Genomic DNA, 14,792 nt, shown 5'->3' with positions numbered 1-14,792 from the left:
CAAATTTGGCGGATATTTGACCTAATTTCTCCTTTCATTGTCAATTGAAAATATTGAGACGTGTGGGGACAAAAGCTGTATGGGAGTGGCTAGCGCCCCTCATAAACTAGAGTTCTCAACGGGCCCGAAAATTAAGGCCCGGCTCCACCTGGGCCCTCATCAAACCCTGTACACTCAAGACACTGCCCCCGCTGCCACCCTTAGATCTCCATATACGAAGAATGCGTATATACGGTATACACTGTTACAGCACCACTCATGTTCTGTTGTTATACAACTGTTACAGCACCACTCATGATCTGTTATCAGCGGTCATCGCCATGCTGGCATTGTTGTCAAAGTTCTGTTTTTGCCGCCATGGACGTACAGAATGAGTAGACAAACACGATGGGCTCTATTTTCGCCACCGCTATAAACCCCTTATCCCTAAACTTCTTTGCCTTTTTTTACTATTTTGAAAAGCATTTTTGAATAGTTCAACTAGCCAATCTACGTTGACACGTTGTGAGCTTGTAGACTGGCCATTTTAACTATTCAAAAATGTTTAGCAAAATAGTAAAAAAAAAAAAAAGGCAAAGAAGTTTAGGGATAAGGGGTTTAGCGGTGACGAAAATGGAGCCCTATATATCTTGCGCCACCCCTTATCCCTAAACCTTTGACTATTTTTAAAAGCCTTAAAATAGTTCAAGTGTCTGTGTAAGTCAGACATGACCTTTGCCACCATCTAAAATTCTAAATGTCTCAATAGAAGAGAGCAGGGAGACTAAACTAAATGCAACCACCCCAATTATATATATTAAGTATATATTGGCTTAACATATTACTCTACCATACAGATTGGAATTACATTGATAAAATGTAATTTTGTCCAAAGAAAGTTACATTGGTGCTTTAAACACTATACGGTAACTCAGTTGGCCGGGTCTGTGCCCTCCTTTTTCTCCCCTCTACACACCAAATTATTTTTCATGAAAATAAGACACGCTGTGAGTTGTAGATCTGCTATTTTGTTGCCGCAACGTTCCACCCCCAGAATTGTGGTTAAGAGGCTTGAATGATTTAACATAACTGTGGTGTTTTACGAACAATGAGTCTCATAGTTTACTGTCTGGGTGTTGTGCAGAAGGAAGCAATAGGCTCTATGCAATGCACTTATTGCACAGCAGTCCCTCTCCCTTGCTTCTTTCACAGGGCTTATCATCAACTGTACTAATTAAGGTTCTGTTCCATTTAGTGTAGCACAGTGGTTCTAAAACGTTTTAATTTCAAGGAGAGTGTACAAATGGGTACAAATGTATGGACCCTTACGGGACCACGGGTACAATTTTGGTTCCATTTGTACACTCTCAGAGTTATACACCTGTAAGGGGGCCATTTGGAACCCCCTCAAGGAACCATGAATTGTCCCTGGACCACACTTTGAGACCCACTGGTGTAGCAGAGTGTTTCCAGTGAGTCAACCTTCAAACACTATCAGCACCCTGACTCTTTATGACCAGAATGGAACAGAGCCTTCATTAGTATAATTTACACTGACTCTGTTTGAGAAGAATGGAACAGAGCCTTCATTAGTATCATTAACACTGACTCTGTTTGAGCAGCACGGAACAGAGCCTTCATTAGTATCATTAACACTCACTCTGTTTGACCAAAATGGAACAGAGCGTTGGTTCATTATATCATTAACACTGCCTCTGATTGACCAGAATGGAACAGACTAACAAAGCCTTCTGTTTGATCAGAATGGAACAGAGCCTTAAACTAGGGAGAGAGAGATGCTGTAAGGAGCATCACTGTGATTTGTAGAAGGAACAACAGCAGTCACCAGAGAACTAACTATCAGTCATCTTCTCTGTGTTGTTTAGCCAGACAGGACTGAGTGGGGTTCCTGCTGTACCTCACTGAGCCATGTATCCATGTGTTTAGCACATTGCTAGCTAGCGTAGCACAAGGCTGGCCTGGTTCTCTAAAGCAGCAGCAGCACACACACACACACACACACACACACACACACACACACACACACACACACACACACACACACACACACACACACACACACACACACACACACTCACACTCGCACTCTCTCTCTCATTGGGGACTAGTAGCAGGCAGGCTAGCAGCGAAACAGCAATTGATGCTGCTGTGTGTCAGTGTGTGCTGTGTGTAAGCGGCGAGCTTAGCCCAGGCTTTAAATGCTGGTAGCCTGCAGTGCTCCGGTGACCTGCATTCCGTCCGTCCGTCCCCCCCACCCCCCGGTGCTCCGAACGCCCACGATCCCCACTCTGTCCTCGAGTCACTGTGGAAGAACCCATATGTGTGCATGCATGTGTCCCCGTGTGTGTGTAGTCTTGCCAGACACACTGTTTCCTCCCACAATAGCCAAATGCTTCCGTCGTACAGTCTGGAGCAACAGAGGCTCTGGGAAAAAAAGGATAGACCGGATGTGACGCCGCCTCCTCCTCGCTTCCGTTTATGCAAAATAATCGAGGCATATCAGAAATGGAAATTCTAATGTATATAATTTGTAATATATTTATAAACGTATTTTAAAATACCGGTACAGTATATGTTCGTGAATGGAACAGCTTCCGTTCTCTGATTTCCGATTGTCTTGGTTTGATTGAATGGGTGTCAGTATAGGACGAGAGCGACTCTTGCACGCTTAGCATTATCTTACAAGTTCTTCTTCCATGCTGTACCAGATGGGTTTGAGCCGGGGCCTGGGCGGGCCATGCCGGCATGACAGGGGTTTTTTACAGTCTTCCTTCTCAGTCTTGTTGTCATCGTCTTTTGCTGTGTCATGTCAACTCTCAATCCCTTGGTTGGTTTGATCTTTAACCTTAATGCTCACAACCCACGTGGTTACATTTCACTGTAGAACATCAACATCGTGCTCTTTAACGCTCCGTTCTCGGTTCCTGTTTGCCGATGGCCAGTCCATCAAAAGAATAAAGAATCACACCCGTGTGAACTGAGTGGTGCAAGGTCTTATATAGCCTGATCAGCTGTGGTCTGACGTAATGTCAGTGACCATAGTAACCATGCTCATTTCTTTTGGGTCCCACGTACAGGTACACACACGTACAGGTACACGGGTACATACACGGGTACAGACAAAGCTGGTTGTTGGAGTGGTTTGCACCACTCAAAAATGAAAATATTTCGCTGATGCTGACAGAAATCATTAAGCGTTCACTGAGCGGCAGAGAGCGTACAAGCAGAACCAAATGGACGCGCAATAGGTCCATTTGGTTCAGCTTGTAAAGGATTTCAGGAGAACTAGACTCTGTGAGTACAGCTAAACCTGTCACGTTCTCTATAATAAGGGAATATCCACACAGGTACTATACTGTTCTGTTGGCTTTATTCAAACACGGTAAACATACAGAGATCAAGTCATGTGACATCCTACCGCACCTATATGCTATCTGGTTGTCATAGCAACACATAGCATCACACAGCATAGAATAGATATCACCACAAAACCCTGAAGCTATAGGTCCAGGTTCAGGAGAACCCAGAGCTAGCCCACACGTGTAGACTTCAGCTGTCAGTCAGATGATGCGTTTTTTTTAGCGGTGGGTTGAGACGCGAGAGCGAGGATGTGCCATGTGGAATGACTGCAGATGAGTGGGGGGTTGGTAGAAGCCATGGGATGTGTGTGTGACTGTGTGTGTGGGAGGGAGAGGAGGGGACGTGGGGTGGGGTGGGGTGGGGGGTTCAACTGGCAGAAGAGCAGCTGTCCAGGCCCGGACAGAACCAGGCCATCACGGCTACAAAGCTGGGTTTGTCTTTGGTTCTTCTCTCCCCTCTGGCCCGTCACTCAGTTAGGGTCTCTGCAGAAAAGAGGCGTTTGTCTGCTGTGAGTTTCAAACGTCAACTGGGTGAATAATCAGCCCCCCCCCCCCCCCCCCTTTTTTCCCCCTGTCAAACACTTTTTGTAGGACTCCCCTCCCCTCCTGATGTGTGGTGACTTTGCATTGTTGTGAGGTGTGACTCCGTCCTAGTTAGGTTTGTTTTGTCTTTGAAACCCCACGATTGAACATGTTATAGGAGGCTAATCTCCCCACAAATACTAGTCTGGTAAATTAGTTTAATAGTAGTATAGGATTCATAATGTGAACTGGTGAGGTGACCCCCCAAAATAATCATGTGAACTGGTGACCTACCCTGATAAGCACCTGGAATGTGGGAGTTGAGGCATTACATTTACAGTTTGACTCGGATACACAGCTAAAGATTGTGAAAATAATAGCACATCTATAAGCTCACAACTAGATCTACAAGTTGTGAGCTCTCTTATGTTATTTGTCAACATTTGACCAGCTTTTATAGTATAGTTTGTTGATTACATTTGATGCAGTAATGGTCTTTTTTTTCTCTCCCAGCAACAATATCAATGTCTTCATGCTTCAAAGCCCTGTTGTATCTTCCTCTCCCTCTCCCACACTATCATTTGGCTGTGAACCACTTGGCTCCGACATGCACACTGCCCCCGGCGTCTCTGTCTAAAGACATGGATCATATATAAAAAAAGATAAAGCGATGATGATATTTCCTTCAAATAGTGGATGATGGTATGCATGTATGTAGGGAGGATTCCCCCTCGCCTCTCTACACAATGCCCTTATATGGTCAGGGCCTGAGGCAGAAGAAACCTCTGTCTGTCTGTCTGTCTGTCTGTCTGTCTGTCTGTCTGTCTGTCTGTCTGTCTGTCTGTCTGTCTGTCTGTCCCAGCAGACAATGTCCACTTCAGCTTTCTGTTGTTTCATTCTGTTTCATTCTGTTACACTGCACAGTGAGATGAGATGAGATATGAGATGAGATGATGAGATATACTTTATTGTCCCACAAGGGGAAATTTGTCTTGGGCAAAAGTGCAGTAGTACATGACGCTTTTTAAAACAGACAGACAATACACAGTAGACAATACACAATAGCAGCAATGTACAAGTACAGTATCACAAGAGTATCACAACACAAGTGTAACAATGAAGCAATTACACGAGAGGGTGTGCGTGATTATCGGCACGAGAGTTATTCAGTGAGGAACAAGGCGGAGCCGCATTCCGCATGCATGGGAATTGGATTCGAACTCGGGTCTTTGTGACTAAAAGGAGCATGTGGTCCCGTGCAGCCGCCGCTGAGCCCATGGCATTTAAATTCTTTGAGATCCCCTCGTGTGCAAGTGGGAATTCCGGCCTTGGTGGGCTGGCTCTAATCGATATTAAGTATGCGTTGTGTTTGTGAATCATAAAACAGTTGTTTATAGCCCCACTAGCGGTGCTACTCTAAGGATGCCGATGTTGATCAGTCTAATATTTTTGTCCAGGGATATGGTGGAAACTATACAGGCTGCATTGCTATGGAATTAAGGTTTTACTTGATTTAGCTTAAAGCTTCAGTAGGATGAACCCTATTGATATTGGTGTTCCCATGAACATTCGTTCTTTCAACGCATGGTACTCATCAGCTCGACTCGACTAACGTTTTTTGTTATTTTTGAGTGGTGCAAACCACTCCAACAACCAGCTTTGTCTGTACCCGTGTACCTGTACGTGTACCCGTGTACCTGTACGTGGTACCCAAAAGAATGAGCATGGTTACTATGGTCACTGACATTACGTCAGACCACAGCTGATCAGGCTATATAACACCTTGCACCACTCAGTTCACACGAGTGTGATTTTTATCTGATATACTCAGTGGAGAGACATCATTATGGAAGTGGGAGATAGAGTAGAGGAGTTGACATTCAGTAAATGCTCTGCCTTGCCCGGGACTGGAACCATGCACTCACTGCCAGGTATCATAGTCTGTGTGGTATGTGCCCTAAACTAACCAAGTGCTACGGACTAAGGTGGAGTCTGAAGAGGTAGGTCTTCAGACTATGGCGGAAGATTGGGAGTGAGTCTGCAGTTCTAACTGCAATGGGAGGTTCATTCCATAGTTTAGGAGCCAGAAGGGAGAAGAGTATGGGACGTGTGGAGCGTTGTCCCGGATGTTTTTGCGAAGGTTCTGCCAGCCTCCCTGACTGTGTTAGCTAATGTGCGTGCGTGCGTGCGTGCGTGCGTGCGTGCGTGCGTGCGTGCGTGCGTGCGTGCGTGCGTGCGTTGGGGGTTCCATACGTTTGGTTGCTTTGTAGTCCAACATGAGTGTTTTGTACTGTGTGTGGTAGTACTGCATCAGAAAAAGATCGAGCTCTAGATACAGACACATACACATACTGTGATCTCATTTCTAAATCTTCTAAAGAATCGTGCAGCAATAGTTGGGTTGGGGAGGGACTTAGCGAAAGGCTAATTCTTGTGGAGGAAAATCGAGATTCACATTTGAGCAAGAAACTGCCAGGTATAGTCTGTGTGGTATGTGCCCTTACTATTTGACTATTGGGCCTGTTCTATTAGTGTGTTCCCATCGGAAATGCATCAGAAATGTACAGCTGTTGTATATAAACCGTTTCTGAAAATGTTGTTGTTGCTTTCCAAAATATCCTCGATGATTTGTGGTTTTCTGGAAATCGCAGTTCCAACAGACTAGAAAGAGTATATATACCGGGGACTCGCTGTCGGACATTTGAACCCACAAACCACCTGAACATCAGGTGGCCTGTTCTTTTATGGAACTGGCTGAGTACAGTAGAAACCACCTGGGTATCAGGTGGCCTGTTCTTTTAGGGAACTGACTGAGTACAGTAGCAAGGTATCAATTCGATACCATCATGCCACAGCTCATTTGCAGGAGGGTAGTTAGTAGTTACTAGTTAGATTGAGTTCTTATGTTGGGTTTGAACATGTTACAACATGCAACAGCTTCCCAACCTTTGTTTTCTAAGCCAACATTTGGTATTCATATGTGCAATGCCAAAAACACAATTAAATTGTTAATCACAATTGAATTGTGTGATAATACGATCACATACAATTTCACGACAGCGCAAAGAAACATCTCTCCTCTCCACCATCCCTCCATCCTTCTCTCTTCTTTGTCAACCCCCCCCCCCCCCACACCTCTCTCTCTCCCCCTCTCCCGATCCCGATCTCTCCCTCTATCTCCTACTCACCTCAGGGGGGCCCAGCCTTGCCCCGGCCCCTCAGGGTGTGTGTGTGTGTGTGTGTGTGTGTGTGTGTGTGTGTGTGTGTGTGTGTGTGTGTGTGTGTGTGTGTGTGTGTGTGTGTGTGTGTGTGTGTGTGTGTGTGTGTGTGTGTGTGTGTGTGTGTGTGTGTGTGTGTGTGTGTGTGTGTGTGTGTGTGTGTGTGTGTGTGTGTGTGTGTGTGTGTGTGTGTGTAAACCTGTGATACAATCTGTTAAACAGCCATCCATGCCATATGGTACAGGGCGGGGCACTGCTGTCTTTCTGTCCTTATTGAGACAGACAGACAGACAGACAGACACCACCGATGTACTATAAGGGCCCAGAGCCATCCTTAGCCACTTACTGTATAACTAGCCTGGCTGATGTCACACTCAGCCACTTTATCCACTTATCCAGACACTATTCACAGAGTGGGTGAGCAGCGTGCACGTTTGTACACGCACGCACGCACGCACGCACGCACAGACAGACAGACAGACACACACACACACACACTGCCCACTGTCTTTTTTGTTCTCTCTGTCTCTCTCGCCCAAACTGACCCCACTGTAATGGGGGTTACGAGAGCCAAGTTGTCCAGTGTCCACAACACTGCCTGCACACAAGTGTGTGTGTGTGTATGTCTGTACAGTATGTTTGTGTGCAACTCATTGAGCCACTTTGATTATCAGAGCAGCTTTTACAGACACAACAAGCCCTGCTTGACCAGATCAGAAACAACTCGATAACATCCATACTGTATTGACATCCATACTGTTAGCACGTATTATGCTAATGACGTGTATACACGTCCTCTCAATTAAAACCGGGATGTGCCTCGTATAAATGTCTTGAGGTCCTTTTTTAATTATATAATATATATAAAACGGGATTGCTGTAATCCATTTTTTGACAGCGGCCGTTGCTAGGCAACGCCTTGTGCAGAGCCCCCGGACATGTTTTGCGCATGCATGCATTCACTTCCTTGTTTACGGGCCAACAATTCTTGCTATTATCTCTAAATCTACAGCGCTCTCCCTGGTTTTGATCAGAATGCCGATACCAAGCATCTCATTTGGAATAGTAACGCTTCTAAAGAGAGATCAGACTTATTAGTCTGATTAGGCCTACTGGTTATCAAAGTAAAATGAGCAGTTGCTTGCTTTGCTATAGCTGTGGTCGCTTCATGTAGAGTCGACCACAGAGTCAGACCGTGTTCAGTGTCTCTGCTAGAGTCGACCACAGACCGTGTTCAGTGTCTCTGCTTCATGTAGCGTCGACCACAGACCGTGTTCAGTGTCTCTGCTTCATGTAGCGTCGACCACAGACCGCGTTCAGTGTCTCTGCTAGAGTCGACCACAGACCGTGTTCAGTGTCTCTGCTTCATGTAGCGTCGACCACAGACCGTGTTCAGTGTCTCTGCTTCATGTAGCGTCGACCACAGACCGTGTTCAGTGTCTCTGCTTCATGTAGCGTCGACCACAGACCGTGTTCAGTGTCTCTGCTTCATGTAGCGTCGACCACAGACCGTGTTCAGTGTCTCTGCTTCATGTAGCGTCGACCACAGACAGTGTTCAGTGTCTCTGCTTCATGTAGAGTCGACCACAGACCGTGTTCAGTGTCTCTGCTTCATGTAGCGTCGACCACAGACCGTGTTCAGTGTCTCTGCTTCATGTAGCGTCGACCACAGACCGTGTTCAGTGTCTCTGCTTCATGTAGCGTCGACCACAGACCGTGTTCAGTGTCTCTGCTTCATGTAGCGTCGACCACAGACCGTGTTCAGTGTCTCTGCTAGAGTCGACCACAGACCGTGTTCAGTGTCTCTGCTTCATGTAGAGTCGACCACAGACCGTGGTCAGTGTCTCTGCTTCATGTAGAGTCGACCACAGACCGTGTTCAGTGTCTCTGCTTCATGTAGCGTCGACCACAGACCGTGTTCAGTGTCTCTGCTTCATGTAGCGTCGACCACAAACCGTGTTCAGTGTCTCTGCTAGAGTCGACCACAGACCGTGTTCAGTGTCTCTGCTTCATGTAGCGTCGACCACAGACCGTGTTCAGTGTCTCTGCTTCATGTAGCGTCGACCACAGACCGTGTTCAGTGTCTCTGCTTCATGTAGAGTCGACCACAGACCGTGTTCAGTGTCTCTGCTTCATGTAGAGTCGACCACAGACCGTGTTCAGTGAAAAAGGTGCATTGGAAGAACTCATTCCTGGGTTTTAGAAGGACCATAAAATATGAATGCTAAACGCTGCCCACACTCCTTTGTGGGAAAATCATTGTACCTGAGACTTACAGAATGAAAGATCCTGCCCTGTAATACATGACCCCTACTGTATTCTGGGTATGTCATGATAGGGCAACATTAGGCAAAAATAGCACATTTACAAGCTTACAATGTGGAAGTCTGACGTTACTGCCGCTGGATGCCGCTGTTCCCCTGGTTCGTGTTTTCTATTGTAATCCCTATAGATCGCCTATGATATTCATTCATATTTGATACAGCCTTTTTGTGGGAACATTTTTATTAATTCGTCCGTAAAAATCTTAAAACTACACTTCCGGGTCTGAAGTCAATGCCGCTAAAATATGTCACACTCCATCAAGACAACAAGCGATGGGCAGCCGCCATGGGCATCCTGGGAAACGTAGTCTTTGGGTTGTTTGACTCGTTTCTAGCGTTTATTACAGATCGGTGAACCAATGGGATCCACCGTCCGTTTTCGCCGGCAAATTTGAATCCGCCCCTCCGGACCAGAAATCACACTGGCTGGGGCAGGCTATGTTCGTGCAGACACTCGACCAGGCTGGATCCACCGCGGTGGATTCGAACCCCTGGCGGTGGTGGGCAGATACTTTTACCACTGCACCACCCGAGTGCCTCGGTCTCTCTCTCTCTCTCTCTCTTTGCAATGTGTTCTGGGTCTCTCTCTCTCTTTGCAAAGTGTTCTCTGCCTCTCTCTCTCTTTGCAAAGTGTTCTCTGCCTCTCTCTCTCTTTGCAATGTGTTCTCTGCCTCTCTCTGTCTCTTTGCAATGTGTTCTCGGTCTCTCTCTCTCTTTGCAATGTGTTCTCGGTCTCTCTCTCTCTTTGCAATGTGTTCTCGGTCTCTCTCTCTCTTTGCAATGTGTTCTCGGTCTCTCTCTCTCTTTGCAATGTGTTCTGGGTCTCTCTCTCTCTCTTTGCAATGTGTTCTGGGTCTCTCTCTCTTTGCAATGTGTTCTGGGTCTCTCTCTCTCTTTGCAAAGTGTTCTCTGCCTCTCTCTCTCTTTGCAATGTGTTCTCACTCTCTCTCTCTCTCTCTCTCTCTCTCTCTCTCTCTCTCTTTGCCATGTGCTGTCAGAGTGCTCTCTGTCTGGATTTAACCTAACGACAGCAGCTGTTTCACTTCTTTCACATCTCTCTCTCCAACGCTCTCCCTCTCTCTCCCACTCTTTCTCTCACCCGCTCATTCTCTCGCTCGATCTTACTACTTGCAGTGCTGCAGATGAAATATCGGTGCATTAGCAGGCTACAGTGTGTGCGTGTGTGGGAAGTGGGTCAGTGTGCTGGTATGCAGCTGTGTGCGTGCGTGCGTGTGGAGACAGGGGAGAGGTCATGTGTGCATGCAGCTCCACACTGATTGGTGGTTGACTCTCCTGCACTCTGCAGCTCATCTGGTTAGTGTTGGTGGGAGCTCTCCCTCCCCTCTCTCACTCTCTCTCTGTCTCTCCTCCCTCTCTCTCCCTCCTCTCTCTCCTCTCTCACTCTCTCTCTGTCTCTCTCTCCTCTCTCTCCTCTCTCTCTCTCTCTCTCTCTCTTTCTCTCTCTCTCTCTCTCTCTCCCCCTCTTTCCTCCCTCTGTCTCTCCTCCCTCCCTCTCTCTCACTCTCTCTCTCCACCCTCGCTCTTCACATGTTTCTCTGAACCACTTAAATTAAACCATACATATAGGCCTACTAGACTTGTTCCGATACCGATAACACAGTGGTTTTCAACCCTTTTCACATCATGGTCCATCACTGTTTTTGGCTGCGTATGTCGGTGACACCCTCGGCCAATCAGGGCGCTGTGTGCGTACGTCTGTGTGTCGCTCGGCCAATCAGAGCGCGAGTTGGCAGCTTTCTGCATATGTCGGTGGTCCTTCTAGTTTATTCAGCATTTGAGCCACGGACCACCATTTGATGAGATGTAGCCTATCAGACCCAAAACTATTTTGTCCACAATTCCATGCTGTATTGATGTTGTCAGGCTACCATAGGAGACATAACAGGCAAACGTTAATAAAAAAAAACTTTATTTGTGTAAACGTCTTGTAAATTAACTAATGCAGATGTTTAACAATAATGTAACTCTTGAGAGCGTACAATGAAACACGCACGCACACACACACACACACACACACACACACACACACACACACACACACACACACACACACACACACCAGTGACATTTTTAAGCAGTAAGCTTTGGCAACCTACTGTAGTGTGAACTACGGTAGGGCTGTTCCTCGACTGTATACATTCTTAGTAGACTAATAGGCATAATAATAATAATAATAATAAATGACTAGTAACTAGTTTTTATTTTATGATTTTATATCTGCATGTTTTTATCATAAATATGGTTCTTTTGAATGTTTAGGATTGTGTATTGCAGAACTGTTGAGTGATACAGAATGTGTGTGAAAATCCAGCCTTAAACAGAACATTTTGTTTTTTACTTATTCTCTTATGTCATTGCTTTTTTTCCCCCCGTAAACATTCCCATAGCTGGAAACAACAGAGAGACTTTTGGACTGTGTAGCTGTGATATGTGGGCACATTTTCTGCTTTATATGTTGGTTAAATGGAGGGAAAAACACTAATTTAGAATGTACAAAATGGTACAATGGACCCATTTGTATTGTGTAAAAAGCATAAACAAGTCTTTGCGGGTTTCACAAAGCAAAGCCAAGGAGCAGAGTGTTTAAAAACAAAAATAACAAGTGCTTCGTTTTGGCAAAGTAAAAATCCAAAATCAAGGTGCTCTTTGGTACAAGGGTGACACAGTTAAATGACAAAAAGGTAATGTCATGGGTCATGGCACTCTTGTGGGACAAGTTAAAAAGCCTGTATTGGATTGTCTAGTATACTGCACGGCAAAGATAAAAAGAATAGCGCACCTACATTGCGGCACCCGGCCTTCACCAGCCTCTCGTATCTCTAGCATGGACGGGACTTCTCGCTGCGTATGGGTGTTCTTCTGTCGTTTTTGGGGCCGGAGTTTGGCTTCATAAGGACTTGACGGTCCGGTGCGAGCGATAACGTTGGTCATGAATGCGGTGGCCTGCCTGGATGGGATGGGATGGGGCCATCCCCACATCTGTTGGTAGTTATAGGAGGTTAGTTATAGGAGGTTAGTTACAGGACGCAGGCCTTGGCGATAACTCAGTGACTTGGAGGAGTGGGGGGTGACAGTGAAGTGACAATGTAAGGACTTTTAAGTCTTCTTTAATACCTCAACTACCGGTATATACACTGGTCAAACATTGGCCAAATTGTCAAATAATAAAAGAAAGAGGCAACAACTTTGTGCTTAGCACATCTACAAGCTCACTATGCTGAGGATGTTGTGAGCTTTGTAGATTTATCAATATCTATCTGTGGAACCGAGTCAAAGAAAATGTAAAGCCTTGACTCCTACACTTTATTTATTTTGGGGGTCACGGTCTGAAAAGGTTGAGAATCACCGCCTTAGATAGATAAGCTCTCTGGGGGCAACGCCTACAGTTGGGTGCCACCGATATTGTCCCTTATCATTTGACCCATTTAGGCCTGACCTCAACATTTTTAAAAATCCTTCTAAATCCTCCAGTTTTCTGAAATAAATATTTTCACGATTTTTCAAAAATAGCAGACCTACAAGCTCGTAGCGCGCCGAGCTTGTAGATCTGCTATTTTTCAATAGCTAAATTATAACAATGTTTAAAACACCAAAAGGGGTTCCCGCCCAAAATGGGTTAACTGTCCTTTTGCGCAGATCACGCAAACCTCAGCAAAAAGAAAAGGACAATATCGATGGCCTCCAACTGTACAAAGGTGTAGGACCTTTCAGGAGGTGAGGTTGTTTTGGCTAGTTTATCCAGTGGTAGCTTGTAGGTTGTTTTCGACATTTTTTTTCAGGAGGTGATGTATTGTTGACTCATGATTGACTGCCAGCGGCCTCCTCACAACAGAACAGCCTGCTTCATATAGTAGATTTATGGGATGTAATGAACAGATGTGGAAGCAGCTTAATTCCTCCCAATAAAACGTATTTCATCGCTAATTAAAATAAATGGACACAATCACTGGCACGGTATGAAGTAGAGTTGGCCCCGTCCCATGGCCGTTAGCTAGCTACTACACCTGGGACCCCACAGTCACACCTGGCCGGGAGCGTTGCAGTGTTGATTTCGATGACTAAAGGTCCTTTCAGACAGGGAGCGACTCACGCGCCTAGTAATTCATTTTCAATGACAGGCATGTGTTTATTTCGGACGCGCGGAGAAGTTGAGGGACGATTACGCAAACGTATTTTTGTGGGCGCAGTCCCGTGAAATAGTCACGTGCGTGCTCATTTCGTGCACACACCCACAACTAGACCTGGATTGTGTTTGTTTTTTTTACGCTACGTGTCCCGCGCCCCACATGATCAGACCTGCAGCAGACCTGTCGTTGATCCAGGTGACGCCTGCGTCACCCGCCTGGGTCACCCGATCCCCGTCTGAAAGGACCTTAAAACGGACTAAAACGGCACATGGTACACTAAGACATTAAAGCTAAAAGGATAACACACAAAAAAGTCCTGGGAGCTTATTTCCATTGTGGTTCTATGTATTCAATTAATGAAAAACAGTATACAGAAATGTACATGCATGTCATCAACAAAGACACTATATGTACAAAAGAGATGGGAAAATTACATTTACCATCCCTTGTGGTCTCATTTTGAAAGAAACCAGTGATTCACATGCATTTAATGGATGGTGTCTGTCAGGACATTCCACATGTTTGGTGGCGGAGCAGTAGAATGAGAAGTTTCCCATGTCGCTTCTAAAGCATGCTTCTAAAAGCATAGTGCAGTTGTCTCCCATGTCACCAACCTTGATGCAGAATGGCCTTAATAATCCATACACTGTGCGTGCGTGCGTGCGTGCGTGCGTGCGTGCGGCCGTGCGTGCGTGCGTGCGTGCGTGCGTGCACATGTGTGCACCTCATGGGAGCATGTGTGGGATCAGTATGTTGTTGCTGTCAGGCAGAAACCTCTTCTCTCCAAATTCTAAAAATAGAAAAAAAGGGATCAGTCAGTGGCTCTTATTCTATTCTAACTTTTTGTGTTTTTTTTGTAAATTAAAGCCCTACTTGATCATCCTACAGCGTCACACAAAAGCATCAAAAGTAGCAGATCCACAAGCTCAAAATGCCAAGTGTTTTGAGCTTGTGGCGGCTTAGTGCTATTTTCACTAAGCCTTTTTAGTTTTTAAATGTATGGATTATTTTATTTGGCTGCTACCTTTTGATGCTTTTTGGATTTGAATCCTGAAAAGTAAGTGTTTTGGACATATGAGGTTTCCACCCGACAGAGACGTCATTCAGCATGTGGCACCAGTGTTGTTTTTGGCAGCAACATTTGATTTTAGTTTTAGTCAGTCTTTTGAATAGTTTTCACTTAGTTTTAGTCACATTTTAGTCACCTGGAATGTTTTAGTG

At 45.6% G+C, this 14,792-nt stretch overlaps 1 protein-coding gene across 1 annotated transcript in view; it reads left to right on the top strand.

Annotated features, from left to right (window-relative positions):
- LOC306917503 (mitogen-activated protein kinase kinase kinase kinase 4-like) overlaps positions 1-14,792 on the top strand; it is a 62,698-nt gene that overhangs the window by 2,523 nt on the left and 45,383 nt on the right. The window lies entirely within an intron of this gene.

The sequence above is a fragment of the Electrona antarctica genome (genome assembly GCF_951216825.1).
Source record: "Electrona antarctica genome assembly, chromosome: 24".
Lineage (NCBI taxonomy): Eukaryota > Metazoa > Chordata > Actinopteri > Myctophiformes > Myctophidae > Electrona > Electrona antarctica.
The sequence above is the reverse complement of the archived record's forward strand: the minus strand, read 5'-3'. Positions and strand labels throughout refer to the sequence as shown.